The 16819-nt window shown below is 44.7% G+C and overlaps 1 protein-coding gene and 1 long non-coding RNA gene across 2 annotated transcripts in view; both read left to right on the forward strand.

The window, feature by feature from the left end:
• The window catches only part of LOC135247989 (uncharacterized), a 107820-nt gene that overhangs the window by 53023 nt on the left and 37978 nt on the right, over positions 1 to 16819 (forward strand). The gene's annotated exons all lie outside the window — the stretch shown is intronic.
• Positions 14826 to 16199, forward strand: LOC135237444 (uncharacterized). Its single transcript, XR_010324829.1, has 3 exons — positions 14826 to 15186; positions 15475 to 15774; positions 16060 to 16199. It is a non-coding gene; the product is annotated as an uncharacterized LOC135237444 (long non-coding RNA).

Raw genomic sequence — 16819 nt, forward strand, 5'->3', positions numbered from 1 at the left:
ATTTTGCCCTGCGAGGCTTTTTGTTCCCTGTTAGTTTATTAAAGTCTTGTTTTCCCCATTTTGGACTTTTTGGTTTTTCACTCTGCGTTTGGGTCCATCCCCGCACCCACCCTGACAATTATTTAGCATACATATTATTTATCTTGGCCCCATGGAAATGTAAAATTCCACCCAGATTAACCTTCAAAAATAACAAAGGTAAACAACAAAGTAAAATAGCAAAAATGGTATCCCAGGGGAAGGAATCCTTATCCAACTGGGATCACACCCTATACAGCGAATAAAGGGACTAAATGAGAGCTGGGTAGGATTGGAGAAAATGGGGTCAAGCACCTTCTAGAATCCACTGGGCAATCAAAGTAGTAGGGCTAGGCAAGAAATTAAAATGAGGTCAAACAAGCATTATCAACTAAATGATCACAATCCAAAAGTACAGAGCAAATTCGAAGAGTCTCCCCGGTAAAATGGCAAACCATGCCTTTTTAAAAGCAAGTAACCGGAGACAGACGGGCAATCTGATGATGAACCAGAGGGAAATCAATCAGACCCTCACACGTTCAGCAGAGACAAACAAAACGGAACACAAATGTTTTTATGACTGATGTCATAACAACACTGTAAAGCCTACGTAGCATTGTTATAAACCTGGTGTAACAACTGTTATTACCTTTCAAGACAGCTCTTCAAAGTGTTACCAACTTTTTACTGCGTCCTAACAAATTAGGTTGTGTATCCAGAATCTGTAAGTCCTTCATTTGATTACAGTTTTTTGCGATTGCTTGCACACTTGTTGCGGAATTTGGCTCATTGTGTCAAAACTCTACACACAAGCCAAATAAGACACAACACTTGGAGATAAACATCTCACTTCTACGTCAAAATGAAACTCTGCAATCAAAATCTAACAATCCTTTTTCAAAATGACATTTTTGCAACAAAATGATACACACATGCACCATTTGAATTACTCTTTCAAAGCAGCAACAACACACTGATGTACTTCATACAAAACACTGCTGTCTTTAGTACTTTGTATACCTTTTTAATTTTCTCATACAGGCTTCTGTGAAAGATTGTTCCAGTACAGTACATCTACTAAAATGTCAATGAACACAAAAATAAAAAGGCTTCAGAAAAATATATATACAGCATATGTTTTTTGCCATTGCAGATTTTTACAAAAACAAAAAAAACACAAAGAAAAGTAGAATTACAGTACAGTAATCAATACAATATGTTGCTGTAAACTCACAGAAACAAAAATAATTACAGTAAAATTACAGTGCAATGGTTAAACAAAAAATTGTATTGTAAGGGATTGTAAGGGATGGGCTGGATGGTTTATGGATCCCGCCTTCTGTTAGGGTCTGGCCACATCACCTTATCCACATCACAAGCAATGTCATCCCTGGCTAGGCAACGGGGAAAATATCGCCTTGCGTGCCGTATCCAACCCTGGACTGACCCCACCTCAATGTCTCCGCATGCCTCTTCCATTGCTTGCAGAAGAGGCAGGCGGGCATGTGGTTGGCTGTCATACACTTTCCAACGCCAAGCCGAAAATAATTCCTCAATCAGATTGAGAAATGGGGAGTAAGGGGGCAAGTATACAACTGTGAAGTTATTGTGGTTGGTGAACCAGGAAACTAACATTATCCCAGATGACAACAAACCTGGGCTGCTCTGGTTCGTCCTGTACAACTGCATTATGTAGTGTATCCAGAAATGTGATTATGTGTGCAGTATTGTAGGGACCTAGGGTGGCATGGTGATGGAGAACTCCTTGCAGACTAATGGCGGCACACAACGACGCCTGGTTTTAGCTAGATTGAATCCAGCTTCATCAATGAAAATGAACCCACGAGGCTGTGCAGCTGCATCAAAGTCCAGGACTCTCTGTAACAGAAAATGAATACACTGTACCGTGAATACTGTGTAACTCAAAACACAGGACTACAATGTCTACATTTTCACACAAGGATGGGGGTGGGGTGGGGGGTGGATTGGGTCATACGCATTCAGTCAAAACTACTACTACAAAACTACAGGTGCTTGCTGCCTTGCCTGTGGCAGCTACTGAACACCCGCAACCACGACCGGATTTATCACCCCCAGGTTTCAATGACAATGTTACAATACAGCCCATCACAACTGCTCACTCTCAATTCTCGCTACACTGTTGCCTCACTCACCTTCCTCCGGTGCAGAAAGCATGGCATTCTTCACACCCGATACCTACACCGGGGGCGTCGTTGTAACATCCACGCTGCCACTACAACATCAGCACAGTCTATTCCATCCATATGGACTATCGATCGCTCTGCAACGACATGAGGAATCAGCACCCGCCTCGCGGATTATTCTGTTTTGCGTTCATTCCCCACAGCCCCTCCAGTAGCCAAACAGTAAATTCGCCATGCCAACTTTTCTCTGCTGAACATTCACTCCATTAACAACAAATTCCCGCTGCTCCATGAACTTATTATTGACAATAAACTGGACTTTCTTTTTTTGTGTGAGACCTGGCAGCAGCCAGGCGTCTTTTTCTCATTAAACCAAACCACACCCCCAGGTTTTAGCTACTTTTGCAAACATCGCCCCTCTGGTAGGGGTGGCAGCCTTGCAATCATCTATAATGTAAAATTCACACCATCTGAAGTTTCCCTCCCAGTTTCTGTTACATCTTTTGAATACATTGCATTTAAATTACACAGTGTCATTATTGTTCTCATCTACGCCCCCTAAACAAATCAAATTTTCCTGTCTGAATTAACTGAAACTACTCTCATCTGCCTGTTCCCTGTCTTCCCGTCTACTGCTACTGGGCCACTTCAACATACATGTCGACTCCACTCATTGTACCCCTGCCTCCGACCTCAATGTAGTCTTGAGCTGTTTCAACCTCACTCAACACGTACACTTCCCCACACATTCCAAGGGCCACACTCTTGACCTTGTCTGCTCTACCAGTCTCAACATCTCAAGCCTCACCAGCTCTCAGTTCACTTTGTCTAACCACAGACTGATTAATTTTCTACTTAATTAATTAATAAACTGCTGTCGTCACCCTAATCCTTAAAAAACATGGCCTGGACCCAAACACCCTCTCCAACTACCATCCCATCTCCAACCTCCCATTCATGTCCAAACTCCTGTAAAAAGTTATTGCTTCCCAACTCCGTTCTTACATGTCCGACAATAACCTCTTTGAGCCCCTTAAGTCTGGCTTCCAACCCCATCACAGCACAGAAACAGTCCTCACCAAAGTTGTAAATGACCTCCTCATATTCTCTGACTCTGGTGCATATAGCATTCTCATCCTCCTGGATCTCTCTGCCGCTTTTGATACAGTTAACCACAACATCCTCCTCACCCGTCTGTCCCACCTAGGCATTACTAGCCAATCTCTCAACTGATTTCACTCATACCTCACAAATCGGTCAGAATTCATATCTATCCACGGTCACACCTCAGATCTTGCCACTGTCACACAGGGTGTCCCACAAGGTTCTGTTCTTGGTCCCCTGCTCTTCATCATCTATATGCTTCCCCTTGGCCCCATCCTCCACAGCTTTGGTCTCAATTTCCATTTCTATGCAGATGACACCCAAATCTATATCAGCTCTACATCCACTAATCAGCCACCCACTGCCATCATTGAAAACTGACACACATCAAATCCTGGATGCAACACAATTTTCTCAAAATCAACTGTGAAAAAACTGAAATCATTCTCATCGGACCAAAACCCCAACTCACAAAACTACACAGCCTCTCTCTTACCATTGACGGTTCCCCTGTCTCCACCTCCCCCCTGGTCCGCAGCCTCACTGTCATGCTCGATCCATCCCTCTCATTTGAAAATCACATCAATAACACTGTCAAGGTTTCATTTTTCTATCAACGCAATATCTCATTACATTACATTACATTACATTACAGGCATTTGGCAGACGCTCTTATCCAGAGCGACGTACAACAAAGTGTATAACCATAACCAGGAACAAGTATGACGAAACCCCTAGAGAGAAGTACCGGTCCAAGTGCAGGGAACAACCGCATAGTTCAACTTGGACCCTGATGGTTAAACTGATTAACACTAACAACGAGAACGGCAACAACGCAATCTATGGCAAAAAAAAAAAAAAAAATACAAGTAGTCGTTAAGACAGTTAATGCACCTAAGTCACCTACGAAACAGCTGCCTAGTTACAACCCTAAGCTTAGTCATTAACAGGAGGGGAAGGGAGGGATGGGGAGAGGTGCAGCCTGAAGAGGTGAGTCTTCAGTCGTCGTTTGAAATGGGTCAGTGTCTCAGCTGTTCTGACCTCCACAGGGAGGTCATTCCACCATCGTGGGGCCAGAACAGACAGGAGACGTGTTCTGGAAGTGCAGGTGTGAAGAGGGGGAGGTGCTAGGCGTCCTGAGGTAGCAGAACGGAGGGATCTGGCTGGCATGTAGGGTTTGAATATCTTGTGGAGGTATGCTGGGGCTGATCCCTTGACTGCCTGGTATGCTAGGACCAATGTTTTAAATTTGATGCGAGCTATAACAGGCAGCCAGTGGAGGGTAGTGAGCAGGGGAGTTACGTGGGAGTGTCTGGGGAGGTTGAAGACCAGACGAGCCGCAGCATTCTGAATGAGTTGCAGGGGTCTGGTGGCAGATGCCGGTAGTCCAGCCAGAAGAGAGTTTCAGTAGTCCAGGCGGGATAGAACCATTGCTTGGACCAGGAGCTGGGTTGAGTAGGTGGTGAGAAAGGGGCGGATTCACCGGATGTTGTACAGGAAAAATCTGCATGCCCGGCTTACTGCTGCAATGTTCTCGGAGAGGGACAGCCTGTTGCCCATCACCACTCCGAGATTCTTGGCACAGGGTGATGATGTCACTATGGTGTCCCCTAGGGAGATGGAAAAGTCGAGGAGGGGAGAGGATAGAGCAGGAATAATGATTAGCTCCATCTTTCCCGGGTTGAGCTTCAGGTGGTTATTGTCCATCCAGCTCTGAATGTCCCTCAGGCAAGCGGAGATGCGGGCAGGGACTTGTGTGTCCGATGGGGAGAAGGAGAGAAAGAGTTGCGTGTTGTCGGCATAGGAGTGATAGGACAAGCTATGGGCAGATATTACAGGGCCAAGGGATCTGGTGTACAAGGAGAAGAGAAGGGGACTGAGGACTGAGCCCTGGGGAACTCCGGTGGCGAGGGGGCGGGGTGGTGATACCTTACCCGCCCAGGCAACCTGGAAGGAACAGTCAGAGAGGTAAGACTCAATCCAGTCAAGGACTGAGCCGCAGATCCCTGTTGCTGCCAGGGAGGACAGGAGGATAGAGTGGTCCACAGTGTCAAATGCAGCGGAGAGGTCTAGAAGAATCAGGACAGAGGAGAGGGAGGCTGCTCTTGCGGCATGGAGTGACTCACTGACCGAGAGGAGTGCAGTCTCGGTCGAGTGGCCAGGCCTGAAGCCAGACTGGTGGGGATCAAGCAGGTTGTTCTCAGAGAAGAAAGCAGAGAGCTGGTTCGATGCAGCACGTTCAAGCGTTCAAATCTCTAGACTTAAACCCTCCTTCACCCATCCCGATGCAGAAAAACTCATTCATATGTCGGGAGTCAGGAGCAGCCCCGCGCTGCCTCCGGCCACCTAACAATGCTTTTTTTCAGGAACCCACCCACCAAACTTAAACTAACTTAAAGAAAAAAAAGGAAAAATCCTCATCTGAGGAACCAAACACCCTCCCCGGCGTCTCTCGTGTTCTCCCTCTCACCTGCCTTCTTATCCCTGCAAGGCTGTTAGGACCAAACACAAAACAGCTGCGCCACGCCCCCAACTCCCGCGACCGGCGAATCGGCTTAGGCCCCGATCTGAATGTGCACCCAGACTCCAATAACCAATCCCCCAGTGAATCAGGCACAGCCGTCAGGCTACCTCCTGACATTCCCCCCCGCTAGATATGTAGTCGTCCCGACTACATCTACGGCACAAATTCACTATACCGGCGTGGAGGCTGCCCCCTCGTCTCACGGGTGGAACGACGGGGAGGCACCTCCTCCGGCCGCTCAGGGGGTTCAGCCACCACCACCTGCTGCGATTCCTCTGGAGGAGCAGCAGCCTCAACCACAGGACCCCGGGCCGGGACCCACACCGGGTTCCAGCCCCAGGCCCATATTCGTGGCCCTGGTTCTGGCTCCCGGCCGGCCTCATCCTCACCTGGGGGCTCCCTCCAGGCGTCGCCCACCGGACAGGCACGCAAGTTGTTCCGGTGTAGGGTCCGCTCGTCCTGACCTCCCTCAGGCCGGACCACATACACCGGTCCTCCTGGCTGCAGCTGGCGCACAACAACAAAAGGACGGGGAGACCACCTTGGGGCCAGCTTACCTTGCTCCCGGCGCCGGAAGTTCCGCACCAGCACCAGGTCCCCCGGCAATAACGGCAAGGTCTTTAGCCGCCGATCGTACCTTGTCTTGTCCTGCTGTTGCTGGCGCCGCACTGACTCCAGTACCTTGCGGTACGTCCAGGACAAGGTACGATGGTGTGCCCGCACCCACCCCTCCATGTCCCATTTCCTTGGGGCGGGGGGCACATTCATTGCCAGGTCCACCGGGAGCCGAGCATGGCGCCCGGTCAGGACGTATGGCGGGGCGAAGCCGGTGCTGCTGTGTACGGTGTTGTTGTACCCCTGGAGCAGAGCGGGCAGGTGCTCCGGCCACCGGCCCTGTTCCCCCTCCTGGAGAGACCCCAGGAGAGACAGCAGCGTCTGGTTGAAACGCTCGCAGGCCCCATTGCCCTGTGGGTGGTAGGGGGTAGTGCGGATCTTTGTGCACCCATAGAGCTCGCAGAACGACGCCACCAGGGAGGACTCAAAGGCCGCCCCTCGGTCAGAGAGGAGCCGCTCGGGACACCCCCAGTTTTGCACCACTGACCCCCACAAAGCCCTCACCACGGTTCCGGCCGACTGGTCCCGTACTGGTACCGCCCAGCCGTACCTGGAAAACAAATCGGTGAGGACCAGCAGGTACGGGTACTCATCACCGGGACGCCCCAGCGCAAGATGGTCCATAGCCACCACCTCCAGCGGGTAGGAGGTGGAGAGGGGGACCAGGGGCACACACAAACCAGGGCATAGCGACCCCACCGTAGCCGCCCCGTGGGGGCACGGCAGCAGCTGCCTCTTGTGCGTCCATAGCCTGGTGGTATACCTGGGTGGATCCTGTCGATTACGCCAAATTTGTCGGGAGTCAGGAGCAGCCCCGCGCTGCCTCCGGCCACCTAACAATGCTTTTTTTCAGGAACCCACCCACCAAACTTAAACTAACTTAAAGAAAAAAAAGGAAAAATCCTCATCTGAGGAACCAAACACCCTCCCCGGCGTCTCTCGTGTTCTCCCTCTCACCTGCCTTCTTATCCCTGCAAGGCTGTTAGGACCAAACACAAAACAGCTGCGCCACGCCCCCAACTCCCGCGACCGGCGAATCGGCTTAGGCCCCGATCTGAATGTGCACCCAGACTCCAATAACCAATCCCCCAGTGAATCAGGCACAGCCATCAGGCTACCTCCTGACACATACATTCATATCTAGCAGACTGGACTACTGTAACGCTCTCCTCACTGGTCTTCCCTCCCGCTCCTACGCAAACTGCAACTGGTTCAGAACTCGGCTGCAAGAATACTCTCCCACACATCCTCCGGTCTCACATCACCCCTGTCTTGAAAGATTTACACTGGCTCCCAATCACATCACGCATCACATTCAAACTCCTCCTCCTTATCTATAAATCCCTAAATGACCTCTCACCCACATACCTCTCTTACCTCCTGCTCCCCTACCAGCCACCCAGATAGTTACGTTCATCCACTGCCGGCCTCCTCACCACCTTCCCCTCTCAGCTCCGTTCTGTTGGCGACCGCACCTTCTCAGCTTCCGCCCCCAAACTCTGGAATGCCCTCCCCCCTGACATCCGTACCTCAGACTGACTCACCTCCTTCAAATCATGCCTTAAAACCCACCTCTTTTTCCTAGCCTTCCCTTGATGTCTGTCTTACCCCTCTGTCCATCACACCCCCTCCTACCACCACAGCACCACTGGTCCCACTGCATTTTCTGTATTATATGTGTTTTTATTGTACCTTTGTATTTTTATTTTTTTTGATAATTATGCTTGTATTCCCTGTGTTGTAAAGCATCTTTGAGTCTGTGAAAAACGCTATATAAAATAAATGTATTATTATTATTATTATTATTATTATTATTATTATTATTATTATTATTAATGTGCAGAGTACTGGGCCAAAACAACAAAAATTATGTGACTGTCCAAATACTAATGGACTGCACAGTTTGTGGAATTAGTATAATAATAATAATAATAATATATAGTATAAAGTATAAATGAGAGGTTCATGAGTGAAGTTCATGTAAATCTTCACCCCTTTATTAGGTTACACTTCATGCAATAAAAGTGTTTCCTCAAACAAAGTTATAGTCAACTGTTCATGAAAATAAATTGTCCAAACTAAGTTGGAGATGAAGGGGTGTAAATGCAATTTCGTTTTAGTGTGTTTGTTTGTAAGATGCATGTGTGTACATTAACCTGTCTGTGTGTATTCATGTGCCATGTTTGTTTGTGTACTTGTGCATTTGTGTGTGCCCATGTGCATGTGGTTGTGTATATATGCATTTGTATTAGTCACTGTTTGCGTGTTAATATGTGTGTATGTGTTACGTGCCTGGTTTGTTTTTTTCTTCCGGTCTCATTATTCCGTCAAGTTTGCTACAGGTCACTCCGCAATTGGTGAAGAAGAGAAAGAGTGCGTTGTTTCCCCCCCAATCCTCTTCTGCGGACCTGCCTGGTGGCCAATGAGGAACAGACCCGCACCTATATATAGCGAATATTGTCAGTTACACCCCAGTGACTTGGATTTGAATTTTAGTTCACTCCTGTATTGCTATTGTGACTTCATGCTATTTTGACTTCTGTGTATCGATCGTAATTTCTGAAAAGACTTTGAGTTTGGGTTTGCGTCTCTGGTTTGGTTGCTGGTTTTGTGTTGGGTTAGGAGTGGGATTTAAGTAGGTGTTTGTTTTCTTAACTGTCACTGTTAGTTTCACTTGTGTGTATATATAAGGAGTGGGATTTAGGTAGGTGTTTGTTTTCTTAACTGTCATTGTTAGTTTCACTTGTGTATATATATATAGATACGGGCGTGTACCACCCTTGTATGTTTTGTTCAGTTTAGAATAGTCAGTGTAGTTAGTTAGGTTTGGAAGATTTTCGGGTTTCAGTTAGTTTCTTTCATTTCTAGAATTGTTAGTAGCTTATATATTTCTGTTTTGGTTATCTTCTTTTGTTTGGTACCGCCCAGTGTTTCCCCTCCTGTTTGTTCATTGTATAGTAAATTAATTGTGTAAATAAAATTTAATCTTTAATGATCATTCATTTTGTTACTCCCCTGTACCCCTAGACCACAATGGAAACGTAACAGTATGTGTGTGTATGTATGTGTGTGTTAATGTGTGTGCATGTGTGTGTGTTAATGTGTGAGCGTGCGTGTGTGTATGTGTGTGTTAATGTGTGTGCATATGTATGTGTGTGTGCTAATGTGTGTGTGTGTGTTAATGTGTGTGGGTCTGTGTGTTTGTGTGTCTGTGCGTGCCACACTAGAAATATCAAGGGGGTGGGGTGGGTGGTTTACTTACTTCCTTAGATCTACTCTTTTTTGTTTTAAGGCCAACACAATGCTTCTAATTATACTGTACTCAAATTTAATCTATTTAAAATCGTGAAGCGGTTAGAGGGGGAGGGAAGGGGGGGTTTGGGGCGGGGCGGTGACGCCTGCAGGGTGGGCAGGAACATCTCCACTTGCAGTTTACATTTCTGCAGGTGACGAGCTGAAGTGACCCAAAGATCTGGAGCTCACTGCGGAGACAGTCAGCTGGAGATATCAGACCTGCCCGCAGGCCACCGCGCAGACAGGAACACCACAGGTACGGGTCGCTTCCTCCCTCTGCACTTCCCCCTGCGAAAGGGAACCCGTAGCGTGGCCGCTTTTGGGAAAAAACGGGCTTGCTGGCGCTCAAGGTCATGGGTAGCTTCAGACCCCAGGTGGGGGGCACTGACTTGTTGAGTGATGTATTCGAACCTGAAAAGGGGTACGTTGCACATACAAATGTTATGCTTGTGAGTCACTCCACATAAGAGATATCTGTAAATGGCTTGCTTTCTGGGTTAAAAAAAAAGTAAAATGTGGAGAAAGCCTAGCTCTCCTTATATTTGCACCAGTGTATGTTGTGTGAAGGAAGTCTGCTAGCTAGCCGGCTTGAGGATCGACAAACCTCGAGTGCTGTGAAAAAGTATTTTTCCCCTTCCTGGTTTCCTCTAGTATTGTGTATTTGTCACACTGAATGGTTCCAGATCTTTAGACGAAATGTAATATTAGACAACGCAAACCTGAGTAAACACAAAACACATTTTTAAAATTATTGCATTTATTTAATGAAAAAACACTTATATCACCCATGCGTGCGAATAATTGCCCCCTTAAACAATAACTGGTTGCATCACGCTTAGCAGCAATAGCTGCAACCAAATGCTTCCTATAATTAGATATCAGTCTTTCACATCACTGCAGAACGTTGTCTCTCTTCTGGTGAGAACAGGCTTCTTTTGAGTATGCTTCTGTTATTCGGTTAATAAAAAAAAACAGGAAGCCAGACTAGATGACATTTCTTGAAGGAATTTTTTTTTATTCAAAATTATACAGTATGCTGTTATATGAAATATTTTGAGCGTTACAAAACAAAGGAATAGCAGGAATTGTAGGTATTGGGATCTCTTCTCAAACAACTTCAAGACGTTACAATTACACAAAATAATATTTCTTTGGCCTACTACACACAACCCATTTTAATGGTTGTAGATTCCATCTATGACTGATAAAGCCAAATCCTGATCATCCTAAACATAAGCATTTTTTTTTTTTGTGACTGGAAGTTTCTAGAAGCATAAACAATGCAGACTGCAAAAGTGACTTATGAGTAATACAAAATGATTCACATAACTAAAGCCTGCTTTTCCACAGGCTGGCAATTTCAGTAAAAAGGCAGCACACAGGTAGACAAAAACTGATACAAAATGAACAAAACTGTGACAAAACCACTGCTGAAAACTATTGATCTTTCAAAGCTAAATAATCCAGAATTTAAATGATTACTTTTTCCATTCGCACAGTAAAATATTCAGTGCTAAACTGCAGTTCACACATTTGAGACCACACTGCATTAAAAAAAACACGCAGTCAGCTTCATACTCATAAATGTGTTACAGGGAACTGCCAAAATAAACTGCCTGCTCACGTCCTACATCGATGCTCGTAGTCAGCTCATGCTCGTCTGTTTTCGCCTCGCGTCTCCGACCAATGCAGGACCTCACGGTCGAGGGGTATACTCCTTCAACCGTGGTTGCCCCTGGTTACCCTCAGGTTCTTTTGACAACATCACCTAAACCGTTGTTCCCGGTGGAAATGTCAGCATGTTCAGCAGCCTTAGTCACTGAAACACCCCGCAGAAAACAAGTGCTCCCCAAAAAGGGAATCCTGGGGGAGAAGTGGGAACACGCTGGGATATTTAAATGTTTATATTACATCTGGATCCACCTGCAACCTGTGCAGAAGCACCCCTGTAGTGAAGTGACCCCGGAGATCTGGAGCTTCCCAGGAGCTCTGGACGTCGGCTCAAGATATCGCTCTCCTCCCAGCCTCGTGCAGACAGGAAGGAACACCACAGGTGCGGGTCACTTCCTGTCTCTGCACTTCCCCCAGCGAAAGGGAACCAGTAGCCTAGAGTGTCGCTTTTGGAAATGGGCTCGCACCTCAAGGTCACAGGTTCAATTCCTAGATGGGACGCTGACTCTTGAGTAGATAGGTGTTTCCAACCTGTGCAGAAGCACTTGCTTTCAATGCACTGTGTATCCCTCTTTTACTGAAGCGTTTCTATCATCATCATAGTAGTTACCTGTATTGCAGTCTTATCCAGATTGAGCAAAAATCAAAATCAAAACCGTACCATTGTGAGAGTAATATTTCATCTCATAAAAAATATGTTTTGAACGTACAAAAATGCCAAGTTACTCACACATACAAGACCAGTCCAGGCCTGCCATTAAAAGTATTGATATCAAAATGATGCCAAGTTACGGTACTACAAACAATATAGGCTATCTCACCGAAATTAAATAAGATGTATTCCAAAGCAGTGCTACCCAATATTTCCTCAATTCTTTCAAGTCACGTGGCCCAGTGTGTATAAGCATGCACTACATGGACAGGCCAAACATATGTGTGGATGGTAGTAGACAATTATTAGTGAGGGTAAAAGCAGGTTAAAGAAACATGTTCCTAGCTGGGCTTGAACCTACAATCCCATGTTCCCAAGACTGTAACCTTGCCCACTAGGCCACAGGCAGATTAGCTGTTAAAACTGGAAATGTTTCAGAGTAAAAAGGTATGGGTATTTTGCGTGTGTATGCAAGCTTTTGATTGGGTCGTGAGGATGTGGATTTGGCTGATGTCGGTAAAATGTCCAATGGGGAGACATGTTGTTAGTAGGATAGGCGGCAGGAAACATAAGAATGAGGAGAAGAAGAAGAAGAAGAAATAAAAGAAGAAGAAGGAGAAAACGCAAAATCCTCTTAGTTTGGGGCTTTATTGTGTGGACATGTGAAGTTGTTTATGAAATCTGTCTGTTGAAATGGGGTCAGAATGTACAGAATTTAATGTTTTTAAGGGCTGAGTGTCTGTGGCTGTTGTGGTTATTTCTGTGGGGAACCCTGAAAAGTACCAAACTCTCGGTGCTGTATAGGTATGGGGCATGCCCCCGCCAAGGCGTAACTTGGCGGGATGGCATACCTGATTAGATTAAATCAAGCCTGTACTTTCATGGACATGTAGGGAAAGCTTTTTCATTAATGAAAAAGTCCTCGGTCCTTAGATATAAATGACCAATTAAAACATTACAGCCATATGAAATGGAGTTGCAAGGACTTTGTGCTTGCTCACATATTCTAGTCAACAATTAAATAATACACAATTATTTCTTAATACATGTCTTGCCAATATATGCACATACAGCATATGCACATACAGTATAATCTGTTGATAAATAAAACTATATAAAGGATAAAACGCCATTCCTAATAGTAACTGTTAGGCAGGGCCGAAGTGTTGTTACCAAGTCACACTTACAAATAGCTTCAGGAAATGAGCCATACAGGAAGTACCCTCTCCTAGAGGTCTGGTGCTTCAGCCATAGGGGAGCAGCTGTAAAAAGAGATTTCATGGGTTTGATTGAACAGGCTGTTCATGGTTTTATCTGTCATGCAACTAATTTTTAAAGATTACATGTAATCACGGCCAGTGATTTTGGCTGCTGCTCTGTTCCCGTTCTGAATTTCTACAGTACCTTCATCATGACTGCACTTTTACATCAGGAGAACATGAGTACATTCAGCCTGATCATCCAACAGGACGTAAGCATAGTACCTCTGGTCAAATCCTCCAAAATGACCAACATAAGTGTTAGTTAGGCCAGTTACAGCGGTTGTGTGGTTGTGTGAAATTAAAAATTAGAAAAAAGGAAAAAGGGAAACTTAAGATTTTTCTGCACCCCACTTCCCCAACTTTAAATCCCTTCTCCTCAACTTGTTTTTTTATTTCATTGTATGAAAGATCCATCTAATGATGGATCTGACAGACCTCAAACCCAGGGTTCTGGCAGAAAAGGATGTCGCGCTGACCACAGCGCTGAACTAGCACAGCGATTATACCGCCACTCTAGTGTATGAGCCAGTTCTCCCGTCAGCACGGAAACACAGTACGCTTATTGTCGAAACGGTCTTGTGTGCTACATTTGCTGCTGCCCATTCATTCTGTAAATAATGTGTAGTTGTGCTAGTTAGGTTATTGCAGGCCTTCCTTATATGCACAAAATATATTTACTTTATGGGCAGTGTGTTCAAATAGCTTTCCAAAATTGCATGTAATTGCATTTTAATTTCCAAGATAAAAAGGCAATGACTCAGAATAACAGGATTTAAACAGAACAAATAAAATTCAGGTATAATTCTATCTGTCCAATCAGTGAGCCCCACTGCTGCTGGTTGATAAAAGGACTGAATAGGAGGTTTGCACACACTGTCTGTCTATTGGTTAATTTGCTGAGTGTGTTTTCGTCATACTTGTTCCTGGTTATGGTTATACACTTTGTTGTACGTCGCTCTGGATAAGAGCGTCTGCCAAATGCCTGTAATGTAATGTTTCTCCTCTCCAGATCAGCTCCACCCAGTGCCTCTGCCCCTCACTAATACTGAGACATGATTGGAGCAGAAAGATTCATCCTCATTGGCTGTCTGCTGCAAGGTGGGGTTTGGTGTGGGTGGAGTTATAGAATGTTCATTGGTACAATACAGAGGACATAAACAATCAGACTTTTCATGGTGATTTGACCAAATAATAACATTCATTTCTTATTGCAAAAAATTAAGAGAAATGAAAGTTGCTTACTACAAAATTGAATATGTAATTATGTAGGAATATACTGTAGTGTACCCAAAAATCAGTCATGCACACAACTATGTGGTCAGAGCATTTGAAAATATCCATGTGCTTAATGGAAGTATTTATGATACTTATGATGTTTTCAGGTATGAGTTATTAGGCATCATAATGTTGCTTTAAATCTATTTTTAACATGAACCAGGCTTGTACAGTATAGAGTTATTTGTCCGTGCTGTAGGATCACCAGTGTAATACTGAGTTGTGTTGTGTGTGTTGCAGGCGCCTTGGGCAGGGATTGGGCAGTCTGGATGCCTCATAGTATAGTAGCTCTGAATGGATCATGTGTGCTGATTCCCTGCAGATTTGATATACTCCCTAATTTTGACAATGATCTGACAGCTGAGGCTAAAGTACTATGGATAAAAGGAGGCACAAATGGTAAAGTAGTGTTTGATTCCAGTAGAAATGGGACAGCAGCTGAACAGAATACAATTAAAGGAACATTAATAGGACAACTGCTGATGAAGAACTGCACCACAATTCTGGATGGCTTCCTGTTTTACAATGATGATTATTTCTTCAGATTGGAAGGCTTAAATGGACTCAAGTTTACTTTTCCTAATAGTGTCAAAATTAATTCACAAGGTACTGCATTTGCTGACATGCCTTTTTCACTGTGTTCCATTGTGTTTATGCCGAGACCCTATGCTTTTAAAATTAGGTACCGGAGATAGAAATGCTGTCCTCTATGAGAAATACACCTTGGCTGTAAAAGAGTAAAGAATGAAAATGACTTGTCTCAAGATTTCACGTTTTAAATATTGCATGTTAGTCAGACACTGTTAATGTGGTGATTAGTGTGTGCTCTGAGTGCTGTGAGTCTCCAATCCTGAGACAGACAGTGACCTATCCTCATGTCTCCATGTCTCCTAGACTCTCCACCCAAACCCAAGTTAACCACAGAGAGGGTGGAGGTGATGGAGGGGACCTCTGTGAGTGTGAGCTGCTCTGCTGCAGCCCCCTGTCCCAAACTCCCCCCAAATCTGACATGGACCCCCAGGCTGAGTGACAGTGTGGGTCAACTGCAAGAGAATGTGTCTGTGTCTTCTGTTCTGACCTTCACTGCTTCCCACCTCCACCATCTGCAGAATATCACCTGCAGGGCACTTTACACTCTGCAACAAGGAAACATTCAGAAGATGTCTGAGGCCAGTCTGACTCTCAGAGTTCTATGTGAGTGAGCTGGGTTTGAATGTATTACTCTTAGATTTTATAATAATAATAATAATAATAATAATAATACGTTTCATTAAAAAAATACTTTTTTGTAGCTTTTCACTGAATGGTCAGTATGCTGAATTAATAAAATAATTAAATAAGGACAATTAATGCAATGATATAATTAAAAATCAAAAATAGTACATTTACCTGATGTCATGCTTATCTTTAAAAGTATTCTACCATTACATTGCATCAAATGCTATATTACTCGTCACATGCCATATTTTCATCTGCTAGATGCTCCTAAGAACACCTCAGTGTCAGTCAGTCCCTCTGACTCAGTGTTAGTGGGCAGCTCTGTGACTCTGACCTGCAGCAGTAATGCCAACCCAGCAGTGCAGAACTACACCTGGTATAAAGTGAATGGGACAGAGATGAACACTGTAGGAACTGGACAGATTCTCACCTTCAATGTGACTGAGTCCCGTGGCAGTGAACAGTACTACTGTGAAGCACAGAATAAACATGGAAAAGAGAAATCAAAAACTGTACAACTGGAACTTGATTGTAAGTTTGCTATTTTGTCACACATACGTTCTTGACAGTTTTTTTTTTTTGTTTTTTTATGAAAAATTTCATTTATATGACTTAAAATGTTATTCCCTCAGAAAGATTTACATGTACTGTATATTGTGTGGATGTTGGTGTTCAAGGAAGTCAGATTCACCATCTTTTATTATTTTATCACATTTGTATTTTGAGCATAGATAAGGAGTTGAAAATGAGTGGGGAAAGAATGTAGCAGAGAAACAGATATAAAAGCAGTGCTTTTAACCATTAGTCCTCCAGCCCTGGTAAGCCAGATTGGCTCATCAAGTTGTTTCTCAGAGGAGTCACATCAGGCAGCAAGCACAATTATTTTTTTGGATTTTCTCGATTATGTTAAATTGCCAGGTGGTAGTTCAGTATAATGGGTAATGAACTGGTCTTGCAAAGTAATGGCTGCGGGTTTGATTCATGGGCGAGGCACTGCATTGCACCCCTGAGGAGTGCACTT

The sequence above is a fragment of the Anguilla rostrata genome, chromosome 1, assembly GCF_018555375.3.
Source record: "Anguilla rostrata isolate EN2019 chromosome 1, ASM1855537v3, whole genome shotgun sequence".
In the NCBI taxonomy this organism is placed as follows: domain Eukaryota; kingdom Metazoa; phylum Chordata; class Actinopteri; order Anguilliformes; family Anguillidae; genus Anguilla; species Anguilla rostrata.